Source organism: Zootermopsis nevadensis, unplaced genomic scaffold (assembly GCF_977971745.1).
Source record: "Zootermopsis nevadensis isolate Lab colony 2312 unplaced genomic scaffold, Znev_1.0 Znev_ptg000022l, whole genome shotgun sequence".
In the NCBI taxonomy this organism is placed as follows: Eukaryota; Metazoa; Arthropoda; class Insecta; order Blattodea; family Termopsidae; genus Zootermopsis; species Zootermopsis nevadensis.
Window position 1 is genome coordinate 17,685,578 of NW_028259154.1, and position 14,459 is coordinate 17,700,036.

Consider the following 14,459-nt stretch of genomic DNA (forward strand, 5'->3'; position numbering starts at 1 on the left):
CTGTGGGTGAGTTCAAAGACGGGCTTTCGCTTTAATGGTTTTAACACGTCATAATTAATTATGGGTCATGAACTGTGTAACTTGGGCATAATGCGATGTACGATGGGAGCCGGGCTAGAATCCGCTTCGTAATTTGTTTTTATTCAGTGGAAAAACCCTTGCTTAATGTTCAAGATATCTAATTGGTATGAAATCGTTTCAGGATAATAAATTCACCTCTTAAATTGTATTACAACGACAGACTTCCTGATTACTTGTGTTAATATAGTAAATCACTTTTCACGATGAATAATATTCACACTTTTTGAAAACTGATTTATGACTTTATTACACGTAGCCAAAGATTTGTGGAAAATCTAATAGTAAACACGAGACCCACTACAGTATCTGCACGTGTGTTCAGCAAGTTTTTATCAACTCATAATCTAGATTCCACTTGGATCAAGGTGTCTTGTCCTCACTTATATACCTGGAAACGTCGATCGACATGAATAACGTCTCAGATCTTGAAAGTGTGAGAACACTCGCCCTGGACTTAAGAGAATTCCTCACAACTTATATTTCGGCTGTGGACTGAGGCTAGATTTGCATCACGCTTCGGTCGCTTGTCTCTCTTCCCTCAGGCTTCAAGGTCATTCTGGTAGTGAGGGAAACATAATGCTCCCGGCCGTTCGTCAAGAGTGTACTCCAGCCAGAGCACAGCTCCATTAACGGCCGCCAAATGGAAGGCAGGTGACCTTGTGTCCACCCGCATGGTCTATACCAGTGGTATTCAACCTTTTCTTTTCGCGTACCCCCAGATATAATTTCTCTTCAACTTTGTACCCCCAAAGTTGTTGGTGTATAATTCAAGTTATACATAGTATATAATCTACGTCTAAAATAAATTAAATAAATTTCATTACTGATTATTCAGTGTTTATCATAAAATAATATATATATTTTTAAATTTCACGTACCCCCTAAGATGTCTTCGCGTACCCCCGGGGGTACGCGTACCCCAGGTTTGAATACCACTGCTCTATACAAGTAAGAGAACCAATGGGCTTTTCAGTAAAGCGTGCGTTTTGCTACTAGGAATATCTATCATTTGGTTATACTTTGTCATTTATATTTCGTTTCGGTAAAGGTTCGTCGTCTTTAAATTTAGGAACAGTTAACAGATGAATCTGCAGGTTTTCGGCGATGGTGTATGGTAATGAACATGATTAATATTTTGTATATTTTCCACTGTCTCAAGTTTCTTTTTCGAACAGCGATTTCGAAATTCAAAGATTGCCCATATAATACTCCTTGATTTGATAGTTTCCACAAATCACGGAATTCCTCGAGTATAAAGCTCATAAAAACAACGGGTAGAATTCCACATTTTTATATTCTTTGTTTCTAAGATTTCTGAAAGCACCTGAGAATCTTTTGTCTTAAAAGATCCCCAAATGCATAACAGCAAGGATTCACAAAATTTAATATATTACTGGTTTCGTCGTAAATACAATTTTGATTTGTTGTCATTCAACGCAGAATGAAGGATTTATGGTTCTAACGGCGGTGGATACTAGTCCACACATCGTTGCAGCCAATATCGACAAATGTGTATGAAATGCCACTTTCAAACGATTTTATTAACATATCGTGTTGCAGTCTGTTGGCGAGACACGAGCAAAGGCCTGTACTTCCGACTTTCTTGCGTTTACGTCTAGACCAGCTTTCTTAGTACAAAATGTTACTGTGTATGTTTTCGCCATCAGTTCACACCAAAATCTGTGTCCGTTCCAATTCTAATCTCTATCAGTGTTCTTGAACCTTCCTAATGGTAGTCTACAAAGCAAATTTAAAAAAGAAACTGTAAAAAAGCATCTCCTAGTTTAAGCCATTCTTAGCAGGAAATGCATCCAAGAAGAATTCATAAGCCGGGAGCCAAGTCCCAGGAAGGAACCTAAGATAAAACAAAGAAAGGATAAACTGTACTGAGGAATTTAAGCCCTTGCCTCTGTAGTATAACATGTTTAAACACGGTCAACGAGCCAGTCGATTTGTGACGTGGCGTCTTGAAGCCGAGGCCAATTATCGTTATGTCTGACCACTGAAGTATTAGTCATCTTGTGCGTCATTTTTAACGATGGGAAGGATTTGTCCTTCCTTAGATGTCTTAGTATTTGTCAACTACGCTGTCTCAAAGAAGTTAAAATTTGCATGTATACATACAGGACCACATACACTTCATACGTGAGCTCAGAATTTCAAAATGGCGACAGTCCACACTGTATTCTTGCAGGTAGTTGATGAAGTTTCAGATGAGCATGCTGCCTCTAACTTAAAGATAAAGACGGAGTAAGCATGTTCCTCGGAAACGTTGGCGTTCAGGTTTATATTGTTCTGAGTTACGACACCGTGTAGAAATCTATCACCCACATCTTCATGGTACCTCACACATTGATTACATGGGAATGCAAGGCTTCATGCCTCAAAACAGCAAGATATTCAAGAAATGCCCTGATTTTACAAAACCCCTAAGGTACCCTACCGTGTTCACAAAACCCACAATTGGACCCCATTCTTAGAAAGTTGAATCCTGTCCACAACATCACAACCATATCTCCTACATAATTTTTTTTCTTATTTTCCAAATAAAAGGTAACAATAAAAATAATACATTTTAACAATAATCTGATAACAAGTAAAAGAACATTCCATCCTGGAAAATTGCATTTATTTGTGTAACCACGTAGATAAACAGCAGACTTTATGCTTCAAGCAGCCATGAACATTCGTGTCGATGACATAGGAGTATTTTTACAAATTCCTAACACAACATCTCAAAGGGGCAGGATTTACAGTGCACGTTCATTAAGAAATCTCCCACAAAGATCGCTGCACGTTATTTAAACCAATCAATTTCTCTAATATTTATATTCAAATAAGTGGTTACATTTTTAAGGAAACATTTCAATCGACAACGTTTCGCAGAAAAAGTAATACTTGCTGCCATCTGAAGATGATTTACAAACATCCATTCATAAACCCAATATAACTGTAATAAAATATTTGATGTTTTTGGAAGATAAAATGAAAATACTGGCATTCAAAAGCAAACCATTCGGACAATAACTGTTGCGAGATTTGATGTTTTCACGGCGGTGAGGATGATGATAATTATGATGATGATCTCGGTTTTGACAGTGTATTTTTCCAAAACTCTGGCAACGACCTGGGAATCCACACAGCGCGAAAACCCAGAACACAAACATCATTATCATCAACAGAAACTAGCGTAAATGATAAACATAGAAATGTGTTTATTAAAATTTCGGCTAAGTTAGCTTAAATCTGAATTTGAACCGGCTAATTCTCAGAAATTTAGCTGGCAGAAAGGTTATTTACATGGAAACAGCATAACTGAAGTTCTAGTACCTGTCTGGTAAAACAAAACAAACTTTTCAATACAAAATTCGTCCACACTAAAGTTGTATCAGTCCTTGCATTATCTACACCAGTGGTATTCAACCTGGGGTACACGTACCCCCGGGGGTTCGCAAAGACATCTTAGGGGGTACATGAAATTTAAAAAAAAAATTATGATAAATACTGAATAATTAGTAATGTAATTTATTTAATTTATTCTAGATATAGATTATATACTATGTATAACTTGAATTTTACACCAACAAATTTGGGGGTACAAAGTTGAAGATAAACTATATCTGGGGGTACGCGAACAAGAAAAGTTTGAATACCACTGATCTACACTGCCATTGTTTCAGGGTATTAGGCGCTCTAGCAACGAAAAAAGGAAAGAGAGTTTTCAGGTTCTTACGGGACGAGAAATAAATTAGTACTTCTGGAATGTTGCGTCATCGCCCTGATGATAGAAGTAACAAGAACATCTGAAACGTCGGCCAATTTCTCGGCGACTACACGGTGCAGCATTCCATAAGACACAACACAAAATGCAGGATGTTTCCGAAATACATTTCGTTGGGGATGTGACAGAATACAGTCTACTTAATAAAAAGTATTACGCGATGAAACAAGAATTGACATCTGCAGCTGAAGAAAACCAAGAGAAATGGTACAGACATGTCATTACAATAGTTCATATGACACTGCCTTACAGACTCCGTGGATGACAAAATCAGCTAATGTTAATGTAATTTTATCTTTCAGCAAAAATTTTAATAAACGACAACGCGGTTAAATAACCAACATTACTTCCCATTTCAGGAAACAAAGTACAACAGTTAAACCGAACTAGCTACAAAGTTTCAGACAATTAGAAAACTGTCTTTAAAATTTCGACAATTTACTGGCAATATATAACTAAACAATTTGACCATATAGTTTTGTTGCCTTGCTGTAAAGGGAAGGATGTCCCCAATAAATGTGGCCCCTGTGCCTTCAAAATCATTAGACAATACTGTAGGCAGTTTTCGGCTAAACACCGACGGGTATTCCTGAATAGAATTCTGTGTTTATCAGCACTGTTACTTCTGCCCATAACCTAAGTAAGGTCTTTAAGATGGTTTTAAATGGGCAGAAAATATTTCTACACCCAGAACTTTCTACAAAATAAAAGGATTAAAAAGAGATTTAACAACTGTAAATGGGAAAGTTTGCTCATTCCTTCTGACTATTCATAAACACTAATATGTCCGCCAAGACTTTCTAGTCATATCTAGAAGTGTTAGAACTATAAATCCTGCAAAATTTGTTTTTAGTTTCACACCATAAGGCCTATTACCTTATTGTATAAAAGTTTATTGCAGATCTGATCATCTTTTAAATTGAATAAAATCAAATTCAGACTATTCAATGTTGTAATATCGATATAAGTTCCCAAATTATTTTTTTTCTTTTTCAATCTCAAATATTTGCTTCTCAGTATGCTCCTAGTTACTATCAAATATTATACGCAACACCAACACTACAGTAGGAACTCTATACAAAAATTTAATGAAATTAACGAAGTCGTATATCGTATATTTATCTCACAATACAAACTGATTTTACATAAATATAAATTTCTACAATGTGAAATTGAAAACTGTAATATTTACTGATTGCTTACAGTGTGGATTGGAACTGTAGCTAAGCCATTTTACAATATCACTATTAGTTACAAAGATGTCTACATCACTAATTGGATATAGAGCAATACAGCTGCCTATCACTAACTCGTAATAACTTAACTAGCTCCCTATGTTGCACAGTATTGCTTCAGCAGTTAGTAATCGCTCAGTTCGTCAAGAAATTCTGGGACTTCAATGGAATCGAAGTGTCATTATTTCGCTCATTACTGTCCTGCGCCAACTGAATTCAATTTGGATCGTTACACCGCACTTCTAAAGGATTCATTTTCAAAACAGTCTTCACATATATGACTCTAGGCATTTTTTGATAACAGCTTCGGTATGATTTAATTTTAAAAAAATTCTAACAAAAGATTCACGAAAGACTATCAATGGTAAAGAAAATTGTAACTATAAATGGGCCCACACGGAAATAACGCAGCAGAATTCATGTGTGTTCAAAATTTAGTGACGAAGATATGCTAACAAAATGGCTATAAAACGAGATTCTGTTAGTTAAAGGAAGTCAATAACAGAAATATGGCGAAAACCTTTACGATATATTAACATTCCAGTAAAAGTAATATTACTTTTTAAAGTCTCAGATATCAGCAAAATACGTCACGAGCACAGTCTTTAGTGCGATTCGCGACCTGCGGGCCACTGTGTTTTTATCAAGCGCTATTCTATTGCCAGAACAAACGAAGCAAAGCGCATTTAAGTCTCCGAACTTCATGCATCACAGATCATCCTGAGAAGCTGATAGCCGCTCAGCTAGTCACGAAACACATCAGCTTTGTCTGTACCTGATTAAAAATCATTTCGTCTTATGTTTTAAAAGATTATATTTCTTTTCCGAAAGACAGAGCGTCGTACCATAGACAGCACTGAGAAATGAGTGGGGTTGAACAAAATGTTACCAGAGGTGAGTTTGCCTTTCAGAGCGGACATTATCGGCAAACGCAGCAGCCAGATGAGCGGGAATCAAAAATGAGTCTACAGCGACTCGTTGATAAAAACAAATATTTCATAATAAAATTTACACACTTTAATATAAGTCTTTCGTGTGCCATATTGTCTGTATGATGCAGGTAACACAGATGAAATCGTACCTTTTATGTAAATTTTTTTCTTGCTAGCCTCATAATAAATTCGCAGGGTCATAATTTCTTAATGTGGCTAAAAGAGTCCTTGCATATCGAGTATGATTGACATAATAAAAAAACAACAAAGGCTTAGCAGTGCCGTACTATCATCACTTTCCACACGTTTAACGACACAATGAAAAATGTGATAAGCTATAAACTATGTTAATTTATTCACTTATTTGTGGTTTACTTAATAACGCTGTCAGTACGTCAAACTATACACTGATAGCGTACAATGACATAATGATTAATGAATAATGAACTAGAAAGGAAATGGGAGGAAGCGGTCATTGCCTAAAACAAGATATTATCCCGGCATTTATCTGGAGGGACTGAGAAAATCACGATGAAGTCAAGACAGCCTGTATTAAGGCTGGGATTTCAACCTGTGACCTCCCGAAGACGCGATGTTTGGTGACTCAATTACGGTGCTTCTTCCTGCATAAAAGTTATTTCAATAGACCTGTAGACACACGCTGTTTATACTAATGACAATGAAAAACCAGTACCGGGGTCGAATTCTACCCGAGGTCCAAAGGTGTTCAGAGCATGGGCGTAATTAACACAGCAACAATAAAATTACGTCTACTACCTTAACGCACGAGCAAGGCTGCAACATGCAAACAGTAAATAATAAAAACAGTTATATTTTATGGTTCTAATATATTAAATATTGAGCTGTTGGTAGAAATACGTGAGAAGGCCCATTGTCCCCTATGAATTCTTACACGTCATACGCCGACCATAACGTTAGGATCTACTGAAGATCGAAGTATTTACCCTTAGAAGAATATTAAAAACAAGTTATTTAATGTAAACCTCATTATACTGTTTGCAGTAAGATATTAAGTGCATAAATCATCTAAAATTCTGATCTAGAGTCCATAATCGCCTATCAGAAACTCAATGGACTATACTCTTATAGGCCTACACAGTCTCATCCTTCATCTAGGACAGGCCTACTGTATACCTAATACTTTTAAGGAAAACGAGGAAGCAGACCCCGAGAATCATACTAAAATTTCAACAAGTATCATCAAATGACAGACAGCAATGTCAGTAAAGGGAATGGTTTATGAAATCCACACATTTCATCCCTATGTCATGTCACTTGTAACATATTAGGGGGAAAAGTTCACATAAAGTCGCGGGCAAAAGAGCGTATTCTGTACTGTAACATTCCTTATGCCGTCAGCACAGCGTTACATAAATTTTACACGATGTGGCGGGATGGGACCTTGATTTTTGATTCAGAATGATAATGGGGCACGCACACCAAATTATTGAAACATCTCTGTACAAAAAAAATACCGCATCTATGTCACATTACAGTCCAAGTAGGAAGAATGGTCAAATACTGCTTCCTCAAAGTGCTGTAAGTCCTATGATGAATATGCCAAACGTTCCGTGTGTGGCATATTTGATCTCAGTCGATGTTTTATGTGTTTATGGAATCCAGAAATAAAAGCGAAATAACACACATATTTTGTAGTGCACTATTTAAAAGACTTACATAAACAATGGAGATGCCAGAATTATAGAAATACAACAACAAAAAATTTTCACTCAAACTCGGTTTTTAGTAAAATTATATTTGTTAAAAAATACTGATCGAATAAGTTTCTTATGCAAATAAAGAGCGCTGGAAACATAAATTATGTTTCCATTAAAATACTTAAAAACAAAATTAATAAAACGTGTTATTATTCCTTTTACGAACCATACTAAAACGTAGGGCTAAGCAGTGTTTTACAATGTACCTCAGTTGGACGGGCGACAAGCACCTGAATCGGGAGCAGGAAGGCTGAAGTTTGGCGGGTGTTACTGCTTCTTCGTCCGATTGAAACTGGTTCTGCCGTCCGGTAAAACACAATTCGTAAACTCGCAGGAAGAATGTAATTCTACCGTGAAGTGGGACACGTCATAAGCACCTTGGTTCTCGTTATTACGCAACTTGAACAATACACAGATTAATCTACGTAACTAGTCACATTCATTACCGAAATTACGCTATTTTCCACTAAGGGAACGAAGGTCATAGGTACCACACGAACGTACACACGCACAGTATGAAGACTTGTATCACAACGGCCGAACAGTTTAATAATTACAAAAAATGTGCACGACACGACAAGTGGGGAACCATAAAATGTTTTGAGGACTTAAAAGCAGCTCAGCCTACATAAAATAGTGGCACAAAAGCTGCCGAATAACGTATCGGCAAGTGTCCCAAATCATATTTTATAGAATCATTCTACAGAAAATATTTTAACAGATCACAAAAGGGAACTCGTAAAACCATACACAAGACGTTACTATCGAAATCACCATCACCATTAGGGCATCTGCGTGCAGATTCAGTAACTGATAGTGCTGTCTGTACCAACATCTGGAGGAATTGCTTCCTCCACCTGCAAGGTATTAAACCCGAAAGATCAACATCGACATATTCACCTCCGTGAGATTCATTCTCCAATTGTTAATGTTAAAGAAAGCTTTATATTACGAATTCTTCATCTTGGTAGTATAAATTCGTTTCAGTATCCTCTCCCTTGGTGGAAATCTGATAAAAACGATAATGTGAGGTTTAAACTGGTACGCATTCAACGTGTTGATAAAAACCAACGTTCGAACACGATCCTAAGCGAGTATCAACCACCTCGCAACCTATGAATGTATTTCTTTATAAGATATCTTTGAAACGACAACTCCTTTGCTGTTTCAGAAAAAGAGCTGATCTAACTGTACATTAAATACAAGAGGACTGAAGTCAGTCACATTACTATTTACGCAGCCATGTTAGTTGAATTACAAACCTATACAGAGTCAGATATTGCAAAAGAAAGAAACTCCACATACACGACTTTCTGTCTAACTTCCAAACAAATGTGAATGTATAAATTGAAAGAATGTTACTGAGCCTCCACGATATTATGAAATGCAAAAGCTTCCACCTACAGGACTTGTAGAAGAGAATATATAGACCTATAAAACAGAACTAAATAAAATAATAATAATTTGTGAACAAAGACACTTACATATTTCATACGATTATAATAAAATGTAACATTCCATACAGAATTAACTCCGTTCATCGCAAGACCATGTCAGAGATTCACGAAACATTTTGGTCTACTCCAAAAACCGATGGTCACTTACTCATACAACAGACACAGACCTAAATTCAGTGAAACAGAAATATTATACAACTTCCACTCAGTCATAATCTATAATTAAACGATAAAATGAAAAGGTTTAAGATAAAATACACGGAATATTTCACATCAAGTGTCAGCTATTAACGCGGAAAACTAGAAATATTGTTAACCAACCGTGATTGAATTCTCGCGTCTTAAACAGACATGAGGTGTATATGGACACGTACAAAACCAAATGTCAAATAGAATTATACCACGACATAATCATCACGTAACGTAACCTACACACACGCAATATGAGTGGCTTAAATGAACATTTACTGCTTATACTGTGTCCTAAACTGGGTTTTTGGCGTCTCTTAACAACCTCGTGTTATATCTATTTGGCTAGATTCTGAAAAAATAAGTTATATTTCAAAATAAAGTAAAAGTATTGCTCCTAATAATAAATATAATGTAACATAATTTCAACATTTCTGTATCCACAGTGTCAGACGTGGATTTAGCTGAGAGAAGAAATGAATGACAACAAAAGACATATAATAAACTTACATTGATAAATTGAAAATAACTAATTTTTACTTGTGTCTACTGCATAAATTCCAATGACCTACAACTGATTCTTTGCTATTTCCAGAGAAAATCGTATTTCCTTTCAAAGATTACATCCAAATCCAAAATCTCATATTTGTCAACATACATCCAAGATTCAAACTTTTTACGACACAAAACTTTATTCTCTCATTTGATCTCGTTTCCAGTTACCTTAATCTTGCTGCTCAAAACGAGCTATAACATTCGACAACAAGGTGACCAAAAAAGTTCTGCCCAATGGGACAAATCGTACCACAACGAAAAGTGCGAAATCAATTTCGAAAGGTTAAACATCGTATGGAATTTGAGGCTTTCACGAAGATAAAAATGTGATGTCATAAACCAGAAGACGACGACACCCATGATACAACCTGAACGTGCGTACAGTAACTTACAATAAAACTGCATCAAATACGAAGTATGTATGTAAACCAAAACAGACATGAAACATCGTGCAAACTGTTCATTTATAGAATTCGGTTGTTTTATGTCATTTCAACTAAGATAATTTTTTGGAATACAATATAGGCATGTGTGCAACTGGTGAAAATGACATATAGAATACGTTAGGGGGAGGTACCGACTTGGGTCATTCCAGACATGGGAATGGATGACACTGCTGGATGCACAAGAAGTACGACAGTCACTCAGCTAATATTATCGGTGATGATCCCACGAGCATGTAATCAGCGCGACATTTTCACGATCATAAAAACCACAAAAAATCATTTACGTTGCTGTTGTTATTGTTAATGTTCCTATATTAATAATCATCTTGATCATGATTTATAGGTTAACGGTTGCCCAGCTGTTCTGGCGCCTCGCGCTCTCTAAGCAAACGAAAATGTTTCCAACGTTGCTCTATGAAACAAAACACGATCTTCTTCTTTTGCGCCATTTCGTCCGTATCAGAACAGCGTGTGACTGAACCACATTAAAACAAGTTTGGTACAGCGGCGAGAAGAAGCTAAAAGACAGTCTACCTGATTGCATCGCCTCTTCAGTGCGTAACTTCTCAGAACGCTGGCTCTCCGCGTCCTGTAGCTGTATGGCCGTCGCTGGATTATTGAACACGCCGAGACGATAATCTGCAGCTGATGATGTTTATTGACTCTGGACACAGATGTCATCCCAACGCAGGACACAATGGCGCAACACCACCAAAAAAACCACACACTTTTTTGATATTATTAAAAAAATCTTTGTATTATTATTATTATTACAAAACACACAACACACTCACTGCCGATATATTTTCTTTCATACATCCACTGATTATGTTGTTGTTGATATACTTTGTAATGGCAAACTTGTGGTGACGTACATTTTTGTATTCTTCCTTCTCGTTTATTTAGTATGTCCTGATGAAGGTAGCTGCTATGTTTTTGGTGGGCGTCTTCCTCCCTTCTCCTCTACCACACATCTTTCCATGCGTTTCCTCCTTTTTTTTTGTTGTTTTTGTTTTTATTCCCAGCTGTCCACGCAGCCCCAGATCTGTCTCGCGTGGCAGTCGGCCGCTGACTGTTGGCCCTGCATACACTTTATAATCAATCGCTAACCAGAGCGGGGGAACTGCTGGTAAGGGGGGGGGGGGTTAGGGGAAGAGGAGAAGTCGAGGGGTAAGAGATGCACCAAGAAGAAGGGGAAGGTGCCTGACGAGTGAGGTGGGAAGGTGTCCCTATCTTACTTTCTCTTCTACTGCGTCTTCGTCGTCTGTAAGATGGTGATGAAGCCAGAGCCGTGCTCCAGAGCAGGAGACTGTGAGCGGATGGCGGACAGAGGGGTGGATGTTATAACTAAGAAGAAAATGTTCAAGGAGGGAGATCGGATGGTAAGAAGGGGGTAAGACGGTAAAGAGTGTGCAGGACTTTAGGGAGAGGGATGATAGTTAAAGAGAGGGGGTGAGAAAAAGATGAGAGGAAAGTTTAGGTGGGGGAGTGTGATATGGGAGGGCTTTCTATTCTCCTACAAAAGGGAGTTTAAAGGAGATAAAGAAACAGAGGGTGAGAAATCAAAGAATTGAGAGTACTTGATGCATATTTTTCTACCGAGTGTCGGAGGACAGTGGTTCGATATGGATCGAGTAGGGAAGGTCACGACTTCAGGACGCAACCAACATCTTTACAGCAGTTCTACAAAATCTTATAGCATCATATTTTTTACTTTAGCTTATAACCCTTTTTATGTGAGATTCAGACACCGCGAATGATCATTTTACAACTAGTGGCGGATTTAGGATAACAGTTAAAGCGACAATACACCTTCAAATTACGTCACGTGCCATATTTTGTTCCCACGTGCAGTTCCGCGACACGCCGCTGGTCTTCAGTGTCGCTGTTCGTTTCAGTACAGATAGTGTGATAAAAGGAGATTGTGTGGAGACGTAAGGGCGTACACGTCAAGCACTCTAATGGGTCAACATCCTTAAATTGAATTTACAACAAACACGAATCCCACAGATATCTGTGGAAATTATGTTGGACCTGATCCAGAAACACAGGCTTTCGACATGCATGACGTATCAGGAGTTGTCATTTTAAAACGAGAGTTAAACCAATTCCCGAAACGTCGTATATATTAAATATAAGCGTAATCCAGATGTCAATGTCTAACAAGTTGATTGTAATCTGGGTTGTGATACCGTGTAGTGTTGCAGCTAATTACAGACGTTTCGGAGGACACATTTTTCACCAGTAAGTAAACCTCAAATCTCATGTTTGAAGCAAAATGAGTCAATAATTGCCAAAAAAATTTAAGTTACATAATTAAATTACCAGAACCGGAATGTTCAACATGTCTAACATGAAAGTCCACCCCCGTATTCGATCGTGAGCCATTTCAACCCAATCAAACTACCAAAGATTATTTCTGAAACTCCAAATGTGATAATAAAATAGGCATATCTGTATTTGTTAAAAGGTTGTACACTGAAAGGAGCACAGTAAAGACTGCTTATATTGAAATCCAAACAACTAGGAATATTTTTCTATTTCAGGTACGTTAAACGTAAGTGCATGTGTTCACTGCTACCTAAAAACAGTGCACAGTTCATAATCAACCCACTTACGCTACACTCTTATACCTTACGTAAGCTAACAACAGCTCTCCATATTTACAAATACTTTTTCCTGTCCTTGTCGCTTTCTTTACGACCTATGTTTAGAAGTAATTTACCTGACCTTATATTTTATTTATTTTAGATTTCCTCCATACGCACTGTACCATTAAGACACTTCATTAATTAATTTTCATCTTCAATCAAAAAGTAGCTTTCACTGCCGGACTGTGGAATATGAAGGATCACTCAGGTACGACCTCAAAAATAAATAAATAAATAAAATTAGAATAAAATCTTTTTGTTGTAATTACACATATCTTTAGGCCCCTGGAAGATACGCCACATTCTACGCTGTCACTGGGAATGAAGCGGGCCTATAAGCCAAATTAGATTTAAGGGAAAGTGCTTCCTCAGTTAAGAAAGGCATCCTTCATAATTACGCGGACCTAGCTCCCATCGCTCCAGCAGAAACAACAGCGGACTGCACACCGATGTTAAAAAATCGAATATCGCTTGCAGCAGTCTTGAGTTATAAGCTCAAAACTTGAAAACATGCAGACCTCAGTCAGATCTTAACCCTTTAAAGTAGTAACTGTGTTTAGTACATTTTTTAACATCCAATAACTATATGCAGTTTTTCCACACACTTTACTTACGAATTTCGTATATTACAATAAAGAGGGATAATTTCCCTAAAATATCATCGGAAAACTGATATTTGTAACGGATAAGTGCTGTGTTTTCTTCGTGGTAGGACTAGATTTTTTAAGTTTTATTTAGATAAACACAGAACCCAAAGTACAATCCTTGTCTCAAAGTTGAACAGTTTGTACAGTTTGTGAAAATGCCTCTGTAACACCTGGAGTTGCCTCGTTCTGTTCGTGGGCGACAGGTAAACGGGCGACAGAACAGCGTAACGTCGTGTTCGGCGAGCTTCGGGGCGACCTCACTGGAACACAAATGTCAATGAAAGGAAGACGTAGAGTGCCTAAGGACGAACTTTCAACCGAACTGTCAGAAAATCCTCTTTTAAGATCATATAAAATATGTAAGCGATATTTTATATAAGAAGATGACATTCACACAGAAAGTACAGTGACCAAGTTTCTGGATACGTTCATAAGATCGAACGCTGGAGATTTCTGACCAAGTCGCGTTAAAATACGTGAAACGGTTGCCTGCTTTATGAACTCTAACTGTTATTCAGCAACGCTATCCGTATCTCAGACTACACAGCATAGACTGCTAAATAATGAACTGAAAGAGGTGTGTCCCGGATGTGGTCTGGAGAGAATGAGAAAGATCACAAAAACCTCAGTCAGAATATCCTCTCTTCGGACCGAGATTCTAACCCAGGACGTCCTGAATAAGAAACAAGATTGTTAAGCACTTTACAGTAACAATCGTTGCAAGGTATAGTAAGCGATATCTAGGG

The 14,459-nt window shown here is 37.4% G+C and overlaps 1 protein-coding gene across 4 annotated transcripts in view; it reads right to left on the reverse strand.

Moving 5' to 3' along the window:
- zfh2 (Zn finger homeodomain 2) overlaps positions 1-11,521 on the reverse strand; it is a 167,913-nt gene extending 156,392 nt beyond the window's left edge. For all 4 annotated transcript variants that reach the window (XM_087353920.1, XM_087353918.1, XM_087353923.1 and 1 more), the window contains exon 1: positions 10,950-11,521. The gene's annotated coding sequence lies outside the window, so the exon portion shown is untranslated. The remainder of the gene's footprint in view (positions 1-10,949) is intronic.
- Between the last annotated feature and the right edge of the window lie 2,938 nt (positions 11,522-14,459).